The following is a 12,517-nucleotide window of genomic DNA, read 5'->3' as shown; positions in this document are numbered from 1 at the left end:
TAATTTTTCTTGTGCAACATGATAAATATTCAAATATATTTAGAAGAATTGCACATGTTTAACCTATACTGGATTATTTGCTGTCTAGGGGAATGGATGGGCAAAAAGGAGAGAAAAAATATGGAACACAAGGTTTTGCAAATTGAAGCTACCTTTGAATGAATTTTGAAAAATAAAAAGCTATTATAAATCATGCTTCTTGAAATCACTAGAGAAATGCAAATAAAAACAACTCTGAGGTACCACCTCACACCTCTCAGATTGATTGAGATAACAGGAAAAGTTAATGATAAATGTTGGAAGGAATTGTGGAAAACTGGAACACAAACTTAGAGAACAATTTGCCCAAAAGGTTATAAAACACTGGGTCTGTATCCCATAGAAATCATAAAAGTGGGGAAAGGACCCACATAGTAAGTCATCCTTGTTTCAAGTCATCTGGAGGTCCCCCAAAAAGCTAGCCTGGACATTACATACACATGCAAAAATGTTTGTAGCAGCTCTTTTTATGGTGGCAAAGAACTGGAAAATGAGTAGATGCCTATCAACTGGAGAAATGTTCGAATAAGTTATGATATAGAATGTTATGGAATATTATTGTTCTCTAAGAAATTATCAACGGGATGATTTCAGAAAAGCCTGGAAAGATTTACATGAACTGGTGCTGAAACAAGCAGAACCAGAAAAACATTATACACAACAACAGCAAGAATGTGCAACCATCAACTATGACAGACTTGGTTCTTCTCAGCGTTTCAGTTACTCAAGGCAAATCCCAACTTTGGATGGAAAACACCATCCACATCTGAGAGAACAATGTAGACAATTAAATCAACACATGGCATGTTCACTTTTTTTCTTCTATTTTTTTCTCTCATGGTTTTTCCCTTTGTTCTGATTTCTCTCTCTTGATATTAATTCATTAGGAATTTTTTTTTAATGTGTAACTGAGGAAGTTAAAATTTTTTTAAAAGGATAAAAAAAATGGAAGAAAGTTGGGATTTGATCCCAGGTCTTCCAATTCCAAATTTGGTGGTCTTTCTGTTACACTAATGAGAGGTATCCACAGATAGGTGAAAATGCAAAAACTAAGCATGAATTGGAACACATTACTGAAAATGCAGATTTAGAAGTCATAGAGATAATTGTTCAAATTATGGAAAGTAAATGTGATCACCAAAAAGAACAGAGAAAGAGAAGAAAGAGCCACCTGGGCAGAAACTTGAGGAATAATTAAATTCAGGAGTTTCTATTAAAAAAGGAGACAGAAAATTTATAAGAAATTGAAAGAAAATCAAGGATAAATTATACCAAAGTCACACGAAATAAGGAAGGAGAAAATTTCAAGTAAAAAAGTTTCCAATGCTCCAAAATTTCGTTGGAAGCTGGGAACTGAGATCTGACAATGAGGACATTAGTAATTTTTAAAAGTTTCTAAATAATAATTTTTAAGACTAATTTTGTAAAGTGGTAAAAATGCAAGACAAATTTACAGGAGTAAAAAGCTGAGTGGATGTGAAGGCAGTGAAAGCCAATTATTCATATTTAAGGTTTCCAAAAGCCTTTTCAAATTCTAGAGTCCAAAATCTAAGGAGTAATAAGAATTTCCAAAAGAATTATGAGGATAAGGGAAACCTGAACATATTTAGAGACAGAGGGAAAGATAGGGAGATTAAAAAAATCAGTATATTAAAATTTTGTCCAGTGATAATCTCTTCATGGTAGGTAGGAGTCAAAGTTCATATTATATATAGTAAAGGATTTACAGTGAAGATTTAAAGCTTCTAAGAAACAGCAATTTATAGGTAGCATAATTTAAAAACTTATTGATTAACACACAAAATTGCATGCTATAATGTAGGTGTTACAAGTGAAGGCCCAAAGTTTCATGGAAAAAATAAATATGGCTCAGTTTACAGACATGGAAGGGGAAGAATAAAATTTTCAAATTTTGTTATAACTTTTGCAACCTAATTGTTCCTTGCCTTCCTTTACTTCATTGATCTCCATTTCTACCACACAGGCAATACTTCACAACTCATTTATCATAAAGCACTGATTTTCTACCAAGATTCTGATTTCAATCCTTCTCTGGCTACAATCTTCTTATCTCTCACCTTCTGTTTTTTTTTTTGTTTGTTTGTTTTGTTTTGTTTTTTTTGGTTGTTGTTGTTGTTGTTTGTTTTTGTTTTTTTCTCTTCTCCCTTCCATTTCACACAAATCATGTTCTCTGGCTATTTCACCACCTTCACTACCTAAAACTCTTTGTTCCCAAAGCCTTCTACTTAGACAATTATGTAAACTCTCAATCCTGACTCAGACTACACTCTGCCCTTTCTACTCTTACTCTCATGACTCTGGGCAGAGAAAAAAGAACAAGATAGACTTGATCCATTATGGTTTCATTCTAACTTCAGTTTTAGCCTTGCTTTGCAATTCTTTTATTCATTTCTTATGTCCTCATAGGCAGCTTACTCCACTTACTCCTTACTACAGAGTAACTATTTCATTCATTCAAATGCTGAAGTTCCTACTGTGTGCAATTCATTGTGTTCAATGAGGATGTGATCCTATAATCAAGTCCCTTATCAATTTATCTGTGATCTTATAAGTTGCTATGAAATACATTTAAGTGATTTCTGAATTAAAATGAATCTCAATTATTTCTGTCTTAATATTTTGTGCTATAAAGGCAATTCTAAATAGTAGCAAGACAATCCCTATATACCATATTAGTAAAATTGCCTAATACTGAGTCTCTAAAGTCTCTAACATGTAGAATACCCAGAAATTAGAAGCCTATATCACTGCTCCATTACTACTATGTAAGCAGAAAAGGGCAAAGGGCCCATTGTAATCCTTTCAATTTAACTCAGAGAAAATAAAGGTTTTTATTATGCCCTTTTCTTACTTTTCTCTTTATATTCTTTTATAGTACCTATTACTAAGAAAGCAATAGATTATGAAAAGGACACTGGACTTGAACTAGACTTATCACATACTATGTGATCTTGGATAAATCACCCAACCTCAAACTCAGCTTTTTAAATATAATTCAATTAAAACCAACAGAATTTATTAAACATCTATGGTATTATGCTAGATGCTAGAGAAACAAAGGTGAATGAAGTTGGTCTAGGTGATATTTAAGATTTCTTCCAGCTCTAAAATTCTATAATCTCAATAGATCCTACATCTACCAATTTCCCTTATCTTAAAATATTTCCTCTAATTTCATTCCCTTCAAGAACCCTACAACAATTAACTATGAAGGGATATAAACTATATACTCTTTCCAAACTAAACCACCTAAAAGTAATATTATGACTAATTTGTTTTTTTTTTTTTAAAGACCCAACTTTTTTTTGGAATACTCTTAACAATCTTGATTCTATAACTGATGATTTTCTTTGACAAGAAACACAGAATATGACAAGTCATGGGGTGATCTATCATTAGAGACAGCCATCTTATAAAAAAATGAATCTTTCAGAAAATCAAAATATGAGATTCTCTAGTTCAACCCCCTCATTTTTAAGATGAGGGAAAGAGGCAATTTTTAAGGTTCTTCAAATTCTATTATTTTAAACTCCTTGTTTCAGTTCAAAATAGGGCAGCCATACTATAGAACTCAAGAAGGCTGAAAGAAAACTACAGAAGCAAAGGAGAGTTTCAGAAAGGAATGGACAGTCATTGTCATCAAAAACCAAGTAAGAACTGAGGAAAAGTTCACTGAATTTTTCAGGACAGTCATTTCATAATCTTCATGGACTATCTATTCATTGTGCTCCAAAGAATCCATAGCCCCACCTAAGATTTAATATAACTCTAATATTGTAAAGATTTGTGATTTGGTCAGGGTAGATATCAACTTCCACTTACACAGAACAAAACCCATTCACATCTAAAGAGTTGTGGCCAGAAAAGTCAACTCTAAAGCCAACCTAGTAATGGACTTCCAACTTGGAACTTAACTAGGCTGTCCTTGAAGACATAGGCCACTTCCAGGAGTTTATCTAAAATCTTTTCAAAGTAGTAGTTCCTGGCACTTATCTGAAATGACCTTTGAAAAATCAGAGTCATTTTCATACTACGATGAAGCAATAGAATGGGAATTTAGAAAAGTGAATTGTAGCAACCCCCTGAGAGACTTAAGAGCTAACAAGGAACCTGAAAGATTACCTAAAATCCAATACCTTCACTTTTCAGATGAGGAAACTGATGAAACAACAATAGTACAGAAAGCTATGGCTTTCTTGACTATTATCACACAGAAACTTAGTAACAAAGCCAATATTAAAAAAAAAAACCACATCTGTTGACTACAGATCTCATGAGTTTTCCACTACCCCCCACAACCTCCATGGATGTTTAAGAAACAAAGATTCAGATAAACTAACAAGACTCTCAGTTTCTCGAAACACAGCAATGCATTACACAGGCAGTGCATCATTTATTTATTGCTTTTATCATGTGACTAACACCCATTTTTTTTTATTCATATATTTCTTTATCCTTCAGGTGGTTTCTTCTTCATTCCTTGCTCATAATATGGAACAGCCTAATCATGCCTACAATTAGCCTTTTCACTGAACTCTAGATGATCCTCAATGTTAAATCTCCCAAAAGAAAATTGGCAATATCAATTTGCAGTATGCCCAACAAAGCCAAAGAATTGGGCAATGGAATTGTTGTACAGCTCAAATGAAGTAAAGTATATAAATGTTTTATAAATGTTAAAGTTCTAAGTAAAATGTCAGTTAGTATGCTGCTGCTGCTGATGACCAAAACAATATTAAAACTACTGTTTTAGAATTGTTTTGCCCATTCTTCCTTTCCCCTTGTCCCCATAGTCATAAATAATAAGCTAGAATTATTTCAATCAATTTCTTGATTTACACTTGTGATTTCACTGGCATAGGAACATAGTGTTATGGTAACTTCCACCACCCAATACAGATCAACAAATGTTCTAAAACTAATGGTTTCAGAGAGTTGCATTAGAACCTGACAGATAAAGTAGCTTGCCTAGGGTCCCAGAACTAACTAGTATGTGTCAGAGGCAGAACTTACTCAGAGGTCCACGCTGTGTACATTACCACCACACTGCATTTCAATCAAAAAGACAAACACATATACAAACATATGTATACAAATGTGTGTGTGTATATGTGTGTGTGTATATATATATATATATATATATATATATATATATATATATGACAGCTTCTTAAAAATAATTAATAAAGTTTATAAAGTTAAAGGGAACAAAAATATACCACAATTCCTTACCTGTGAGAATATATACAAATTCCAAAATAAACCAAACTTGAGTGATACATAAAATTGTGGAAGTTTTCTCCCTATATACTTTAATAAGATGTTAAGTTAGCTTCCGATATTTTATTATAAACAAAACAATATAATTTATCTTATGATCTATTCAAACAGAAACAACAATTGCAACTCAAAAAGACTGTACTTTTTTCCAGCTATAAATCTTGTCCTTTTAGATGAAATAATTTAAGTCTTCAAATATAAAGCTCATTTAGCTTTAAAAAAAGAAAAAAAAAAACACCCCCCCCAAAAAAAGAAAAAGAAAAAAAAGCCCAAAACCATTCTTACAAATCTGTTCATTCAGTAATAGTTATATTACAGGAAGGCAAACTATTTCATAAATATTAACAGGGCAGCCTAAGCAATTTCTGCTAGTTAGCTTTAGAGCCCTCATTAAAAATGATATATCCAAATAAGCTACACATATCAATGACTACATAGTCAGAGACATAATTGAGAGCAGTTTTTTTTAAAGGTTTATAACTATATATGATACTATTAAGGGCAATTTTGGGAAGGGGAAGGGAAATAGGGATTTTCTAATTTTATATGTAAAATGAAAACTTTCATCAAATATACTTTCAAAGACTGAAATGCACTTAGTAAATGCCAAAAAAAAATGTTTTCTTTTAACAATAAAATATTTTTAATTACTTTTCCATTAAAAAAGTATTAAGCTTGAAAGCTTTTTATCTTCCTTTCTAAATATAGTGACACTTTCAACAGAAGTTAAAAGTCTTAAAAACACCTGACACATCTAAGTTGGATCCCTATAATACTATGGCAGGCAAGTCACATATCTTCTGAGCCCCATCTACCCCTTCTGCCTAAATACTATGAATCTTTGCTACAGGTCAGGTATTAAATGCCACTTTATGACAGGGCTATCTGAAGATACAAGAAAATAGGGAGATATGACAGAAGAGCCAGAAAACAACTATAAATCCAGTGAGCTTTCTGTTCTCTAAGATTCTGTTTGTCATCTGCCTGGATTTTCTATCATTCTATTTACTCAAAGGTAGAACTTAAGGTAACTAATAACAGAGAGAGCTAGAAGATGAATGGAATGTTGCATCCTATATTTATGAACTAAGGCAATGTAGTCATATCATTGTACCAGCAATGCATCTTCTACATGGTATACCAATGCCACAGTGGCAATTTGAATTTTGAATTGAATATTTCAAATTTTTAATAGATTAGAAAACATTCTATCAATTTATGATCACTATTTAATGAAAATCTTTCAAGTTGGAGACATCCAAATCTTAAAATGAAGCTCTTACTTAAGGTAACCTGACTAACTACCACTTCAACTTTGTAATCTTTATTATATTCTTGGATATTTTTTTTCTGTAATTGAAAGAATCTCACCACAACAATTATCTGGCTAATTCTTCCCAATCTACCCACTATTTCTAAAAGTATTTATTATATGCTTTCTCTCTATGCTTCTCATGATTTTAACTACTTTTTTCCTTGCTCATCTCCAATATCTCTGTAAACATAGTTTCCTTCTCCAATTTATATTTTCATTGGTGATTTCCAAGTTTATTATTCCCTTATTGATCTTTGTCTTTAATATTTAATGGTAATTGAATAAAAACCAAAATGCGAAGTGAAATGAGGGAAGAATACAGTGAGAAATGTGATGTAAAAACAAGGTGCCAATTTTTAAAGCAGATTAAAATGTCCTAACCTGTCCAGTTAAGTTTTCTTCTACTAATTTTAGTACCAATATTCTCCCTGTTATTTCCCCATCTCTCAGATTTCATCTGCAGAGCCCTCTTCACATTAATATTTCTAATGTCTTTAACATTTAACATAACTATACTAAAGCCTTGCTGATGAATTTTGTCTTGACAAAAGACTGTTTTTTTCACCTAAGATTCTGCTATTTTTTAAAGTCTTTCATTCTGCACATATATATATTATCTATTGAAAACCTTTATTGTGTCTTTCCTTTAAAAATTCAAACATACTTTTCTGAATTCCTAAAACTCTATTCTGTGGCTACTTTACAGGTGCTTAGGAATCATACAATTTTACTACTGAAGACGATTTTAAGAGATGCTCTAAGTTCAAACCACCCTTCTCAACTTCTGCATAAAAAATGAGGAAACTGAAGCCCCTAAGTTACTTGCTTTAATATCCACTAAATACTTTTTTATTGAATTGAAGGTGACACAGGTAAAGATAAATATCAGACCTGGGACCAAAATCTAGATATCCTGACAGTTTTAGTTCTTTTTCACTGTACTTTACCTCCCTGATTCTTTTTCCCTTTCATTTTCCTGAATCAATCTATTAGCATGTTTTTTTTTTCTTAAGTTGATTATATTCTCTCTCATCAATTCTTCTGCTAAAACTTATTGCATACTGTTTAATAATTACTATTAAAAATACTAATAAATGTTTTGGTAAATATATAGTACAGCTGTACCTTAATTTTAGCAACAGGTGTTGTTTGAATCATAGATGAAGTTGGAGAGATAGAAGGGAACCCAGCTAAATGTGGAGAGCCCCAGGTTAACTATTAATGAACACAGTGCATTTTTCATATTCATTCAACAAATATTAAATACCTCCTGCTAGATAGGACTATGCTAGGTTTTTGTGTACTGTAAATCCTATTGATTTCTGTAAATTCAACATATAATGTAAGCTCATTATTTGAACTCATGTTCTTTACTAAAAATCCCTTTGTAAACTGTTTTATAAGTCAGGATGGTAGACTGGAAAGAGTAAGCTAGGGAATTAAAAGTTCAAATCCTTTCTCTCATGCTTTTTACCACTGTGATCATGGACAAATCATTTAACTTCTTCAGATCTTCAGTTTTATCTGTACAGTGAGAGAACTGGACCACAAATTTTTGAGACCTTCTACAGAAATAGAGCAATAACACTATGTTTTCCTCTACCAGATTTTTAAATAAGGAACAATTAAAAAGTAATATAGGACAAAATACTCTCCTTGTCCTCAGTATGATATAAAATATGACAATCAAAACTGGAAGGACTTAAGTTATGATTAAATGGTAAGAAATGTGAATGTAGCACTTTTTAGAGACTGGCAAACTAAATTCTGATAGTCTCAAATTTTAGTAACACAATTAAGATTTCATGTTGAAAAGGACACATGTTGGAAGTGGGCTTATATCTCCTGGGTAATATGGAGATGTCATATCCAAGGCCTCTATGAGAGTAATTGTGTGTAACAAGTGTTAACAGCATGTCTCAAATAACTTTTATTCTCCTCTAAATGGTTTCATAATGAAAAGTTTTATTTAAAAAAAAAAAGGCAAAACAAAAAACAACCCCCAAAACAAAAACAACCAAGGCTGACCTGCAGTTGAAGTAAGGGCCCACTGATTAGTAATATACCAGACTTGGGAGATGGTACTTAGTTCAGGGGATGCCATGGAATCACCCATTATATCCTTTAATGCCATGAAGCAGCTGCAACCAAGCACGCACAGAGCAGATGAGAGGAAACCTGGCCATGCTGTTGGCATGAATATAGGCCCAGAGAGAGCTGCCACGATGGGAAAGCAGGGAGCGGGGGAAGGGACTGGCGGAGTATCGCCAAGTGGAAGCACTGCTGAAACCCCAGAGCCAGGGCCTGGGAAAGCACAGGAGGCCCGGTGCCCTAGGGCACGCCGTGCTCCCGGGACACCCAATCAATGAGTCACGACTGGAGGACGGGGGAAGGGAGGAGTAAAGGGGTGAGAGAGTAGTAGGGAAACGAAGGATGGAGGGAGGGGACTGGAAGCTGAAGGAGACCAAGGTGGGGGGGTGGAGGAGTGAAGGAAGAAAAGCCTGGGGAGAGGGAGGGCCAGGGGTACCAGGGCCTAAGACCCAGGAGCTTCTCTCTCTCTCTCTCTCTCTGAAAGGTGGGAACACGGCTAGAGGCCAAGCAACCGCATGCCAAGGCCCCCTCCCTCCACCTACAAGCAGCGCGAGGGGCAGACGCCACCTCCCCACACCACACCACAGCACACCATACACACTCACACATACACACACACCCGTGCAACAGGCACGGCGGTGGCGGCGGCTGGGTCGGCCCCCGGACAGACGACGGAGGTAGCCCGCAGCCATGACAGCCCCAGGAGTCTCCAGCGCTCTCAGCCACACGTGTCAGGGACCCTCGTCAGCCTCCAGCCTCGCCCCTTCCACACCCCCTCAAGTCAAAGACCTCTTCCGCGGGAGCGCGGCCTGGCCCTAGCCCTGGCCCCGGTCCCGGCCCCGACCCCCTGACTGGGCGAAGGCGGCGGCGGCAGCACGTACTCACCGCCGCTCGGTTCGCCATGACGGAGCCGCCCCCCGCCGCCGGCGGCGCCCGCCCCCCACCACGGCGGAGACTGACACGACCGGCTGGCCCTGAGGGGGCCCCGAGACCACCCGCCTGATAGACACCCGCCCCCGCCGGCCCCAGCCCGCGCGCCGCCCGCCCTCCAGCCTCTCCCCACCAGTTGAGCGGGGCCCCAGCTCTCCCCTCTAGCGGCGGTTGGCAGCGGTTGGCGGCGGAGGCGGCAGCGGCGGCAGCACTTACCGGCGGCGCGGCCAGGCCCCCCTGTCAGAGCGGGGTCGAGGAGGGAGGAGGGAAGGGGCACCGCCTCCCCCGCGCCGCCACGCACTCGCCTGATTGGCCCAGTTCACTCCCCAAGCGCGACCCCACCAGCCCCAACGAGCGGCACACCGACAGCACAGGCGCCTCATTTGCATATTTGTGCCCAAGCCGCTGATTGGCCCGAATGGGCGGGGCTGTAGCTGCGGCTGTTGCTGCTTCTGCAGCGGAGAAGACGGAGCAAAAGAGAAAAGATGCCTTATCTCAGTCTTCCTTTCCCCTCCCCACCCTAGACCCTACGCAAGCTCTGGAAAGGGAAGGGAAGGAGAAGGGCGATGAAGGGGCGGAGTTGCCCTAGCTTCATCAAGGCCCCAAAGATCCGCCAACCCAATCCCCAGCGCGGTTACTCCGGGCCGCCTCGCACAAGATACTGGGAGGTCTCAGATCCCGGCAAGGCCGTGGCTGGGGCGCCCTCTGGCCGGAGCGCGGCACAGTGCAGCACCCTGCCCCGCCCCTTCCCACCGGCCCGCCCCTTCCCACGGCCCGGCCGCCACGTCAGGACCCTGCTCGGCCCCTCTGATCACACCCCGACTCCTCCCGCCCCGGACGCGGCCACGCCGCCACGTCACTGCCTGGAATCGGACCCCCGTCAGTCCGCACCGCACTGCTACCCTGCGAGAAATCGCCTTTGAGAAGGCGCGCTTAGGCATGAGTCCCTCCGGACCCTCCTAGAGTGAATCAGGGTCTTTGCCGGACCATGCGCCCCGCCCCTTCCCTACCCGTGCGAGGCTGCACGTTTCTCCTGTTCTAGTAGGACGGTGCAAATCTACCTTGTGAAGCACGAGCTGCATTCTTAGATTTTCCCATTTCCAAACGCTAATGTATACGAAGACCCACATTTTCAGATTTAAAATCTTTATGCCTTCTATACCTATGTTGTGGAATCCTATAGGAGCCGAAAAAGATCCCTCTGAATGAGATGTGCCGGAACCTTGACTGGTTCCACTGTTATCGACATTAAATATCTACACAAAAATAAAAATACGTTTGTGTGTGTACAGATGTTGCTGGCGAGCAAGCTTTAACAGCAATAAACATTTACAGTTAGGTACTGCTTTTCAGGCTTGCAAACTTTTTAAGTCGTGTACGATAAGCAGCACTTAGTATTATCTGAGACGCTTCACTGAGGAGAAAACGAGGATTTGGAAAGGAAATGGGATCTAAGGTCACAGCATTAGAGTCAGACCTAGAAGCAAAAAAGTACTATCCCAATCTAACCGTGCCTTTCTGGGACCATATTTGGCATCCGATTATACAGGTAATAAAAGTTTGCTGGATCTCACGGCATTTACAAAAGAGCACTGAAGTTTATTAACAGTAAATATTGGTAGCAGTTTAAGGTTTAGAAATGAGGGGTCCTAAGAGATCATGTAATCTATCCCCTCTGCTTTTTACATCATGAACCTGAGACCAAGAGAGGTAAAGGAACTGTCCAGTGTCACCGAGGGAGCATCAGAACCTGATAGCGTCTGCTCATCTCCAGGAAGCCTGGAATGGACTTAGATATCATTTAGCCTTCTCTCCTATATGGAAACTGAGGCCCAGACAGGGATTTTCGACATTTAGGTGGATAGAGTGGATAGAGTCAAGGCAACCTGAGCTCAAATCCAGCCTCAAGATATTTACTAGCTAGTCATTAACCTCTATATGAAATGAGGATCATAAAGCACCTACTTCCCAGGATTGGTGTGAAAACCAAATGAAATAATATGGGCAAAGCATTGGGCACAAAATGCTATTAAATGTTTATTCCCTCCCTCCTTTTTCCACAGTCATACAACAAATAGCAGAAAAGGGATGATTCAAACCAAGTCCCTGACTACTCTAACTTCAGGGCCGGTGTCCTTTCCGCTACACTACCATAGTTACATGGACAATTTATCTTCCTTATTTTTATTAATTAGAGGGCGAGAGTTGCAATCTCATCTTCCATTTGCTATCTTAGATGAGTCACCTAATATCTCTGGGCCTAAGTTTCTTTATTTGTACATTGAGAAGGTTGATTAGCTCACCTGCTCAAAATCTATGAACATGACCAAGATTTTGTGAGATAATGTCTGAAGACTTTAATTCTATCCAGGGAATTAATCCATCAATGACAGTCTGACTCTATGGGACCAAAGAGAGAACAAGTGTAGTGTCTTTTCCATATGACAGCTGTTTTGAATATTGAAAGCCTGTTAAATCTAATTAAATGTTCGTAGGTCTTTCAACTGGTTTCAAAAGGGCATGCAGTTAGGCTTTTTATTAAACTGGATATCCTGACTTGAATGCTCTAGAACTTAGTCAATTAAGCAAGCATTCATTAAATACTTATTATATGCCAGCCACTATGCTATATATATGCCCTGAGAATATAAAAGACAAAAACAGTCCCTGCCTTCGGTGAACTTACCTTCTAATGAGGGAGAAACATGTTAAATTAATCTTAGAGGGAAAGCTACCTGAAAATGGCTACTGAAGTAGCCAGTAGGAGGGTGGCTTGAGCAGACTTCTAAAATAAGGTTTTTAAGAGACAGAGATGAGGAAGAACTGGAGCTATTACAAAAG

The 12,517-nt window shown here is 38.6% G+C and overlaps 1 protein-coding gene across 14 annotated transcripts in view; it reads right to left on the bottom strand.

Annotated features, from left to right (window-relative positions):
* CHD9 (chromodomain helicase DNA binding protein 9) overlaps positions 1–12,517 on the bottom strand; it is a 241,857-nt gene that overhangs the window by 198,064 nt on the left and 31,276 nt on the right. For 9 of the 14 annotated variants that reach the window (XM_074293384.1, XM_074293391.1, XM_074293392.1 and 6 more), the window contains exon 1: positions 9,893–10,045. The exons of 2 other annotated variants lie outside the window; for them this stretch is intronic. The gene's annotated coding sequence lies outside the window, so the exon portion shown is untranslated. Of the gene's footprint in view, positions 1–9,892; positions 10,046–12,517 lie in introns of those variants that run through there. 3 more of the 14 variants (XM_074293387.1, XM_074293388.1, XM_074293389.1) reach the window with 2 other exon arrangements.

This window comes from Sminthopsis crassicaudata, chromosome 2, assembly GCF_048593235.1.
Source record: "Sminthopsis crassicaudata isolate SCR6 chromosome 2, ASM4859323v1, whole genome shotgun sequence".
NCBI classification, from domain to species: domain Eukaryota; kingdom Metazoa; phylum Chordata; class Mammalia; order Dasyuromorphia; family Dasyuridae; genus Sminthopsis; species Sminthopsis crassicaudata.
The sequence above is the reverse complement of the archived record's forward strand: the minus strand, read 5'-3'. Positions and strand labels throughout refer to the sequence as shown.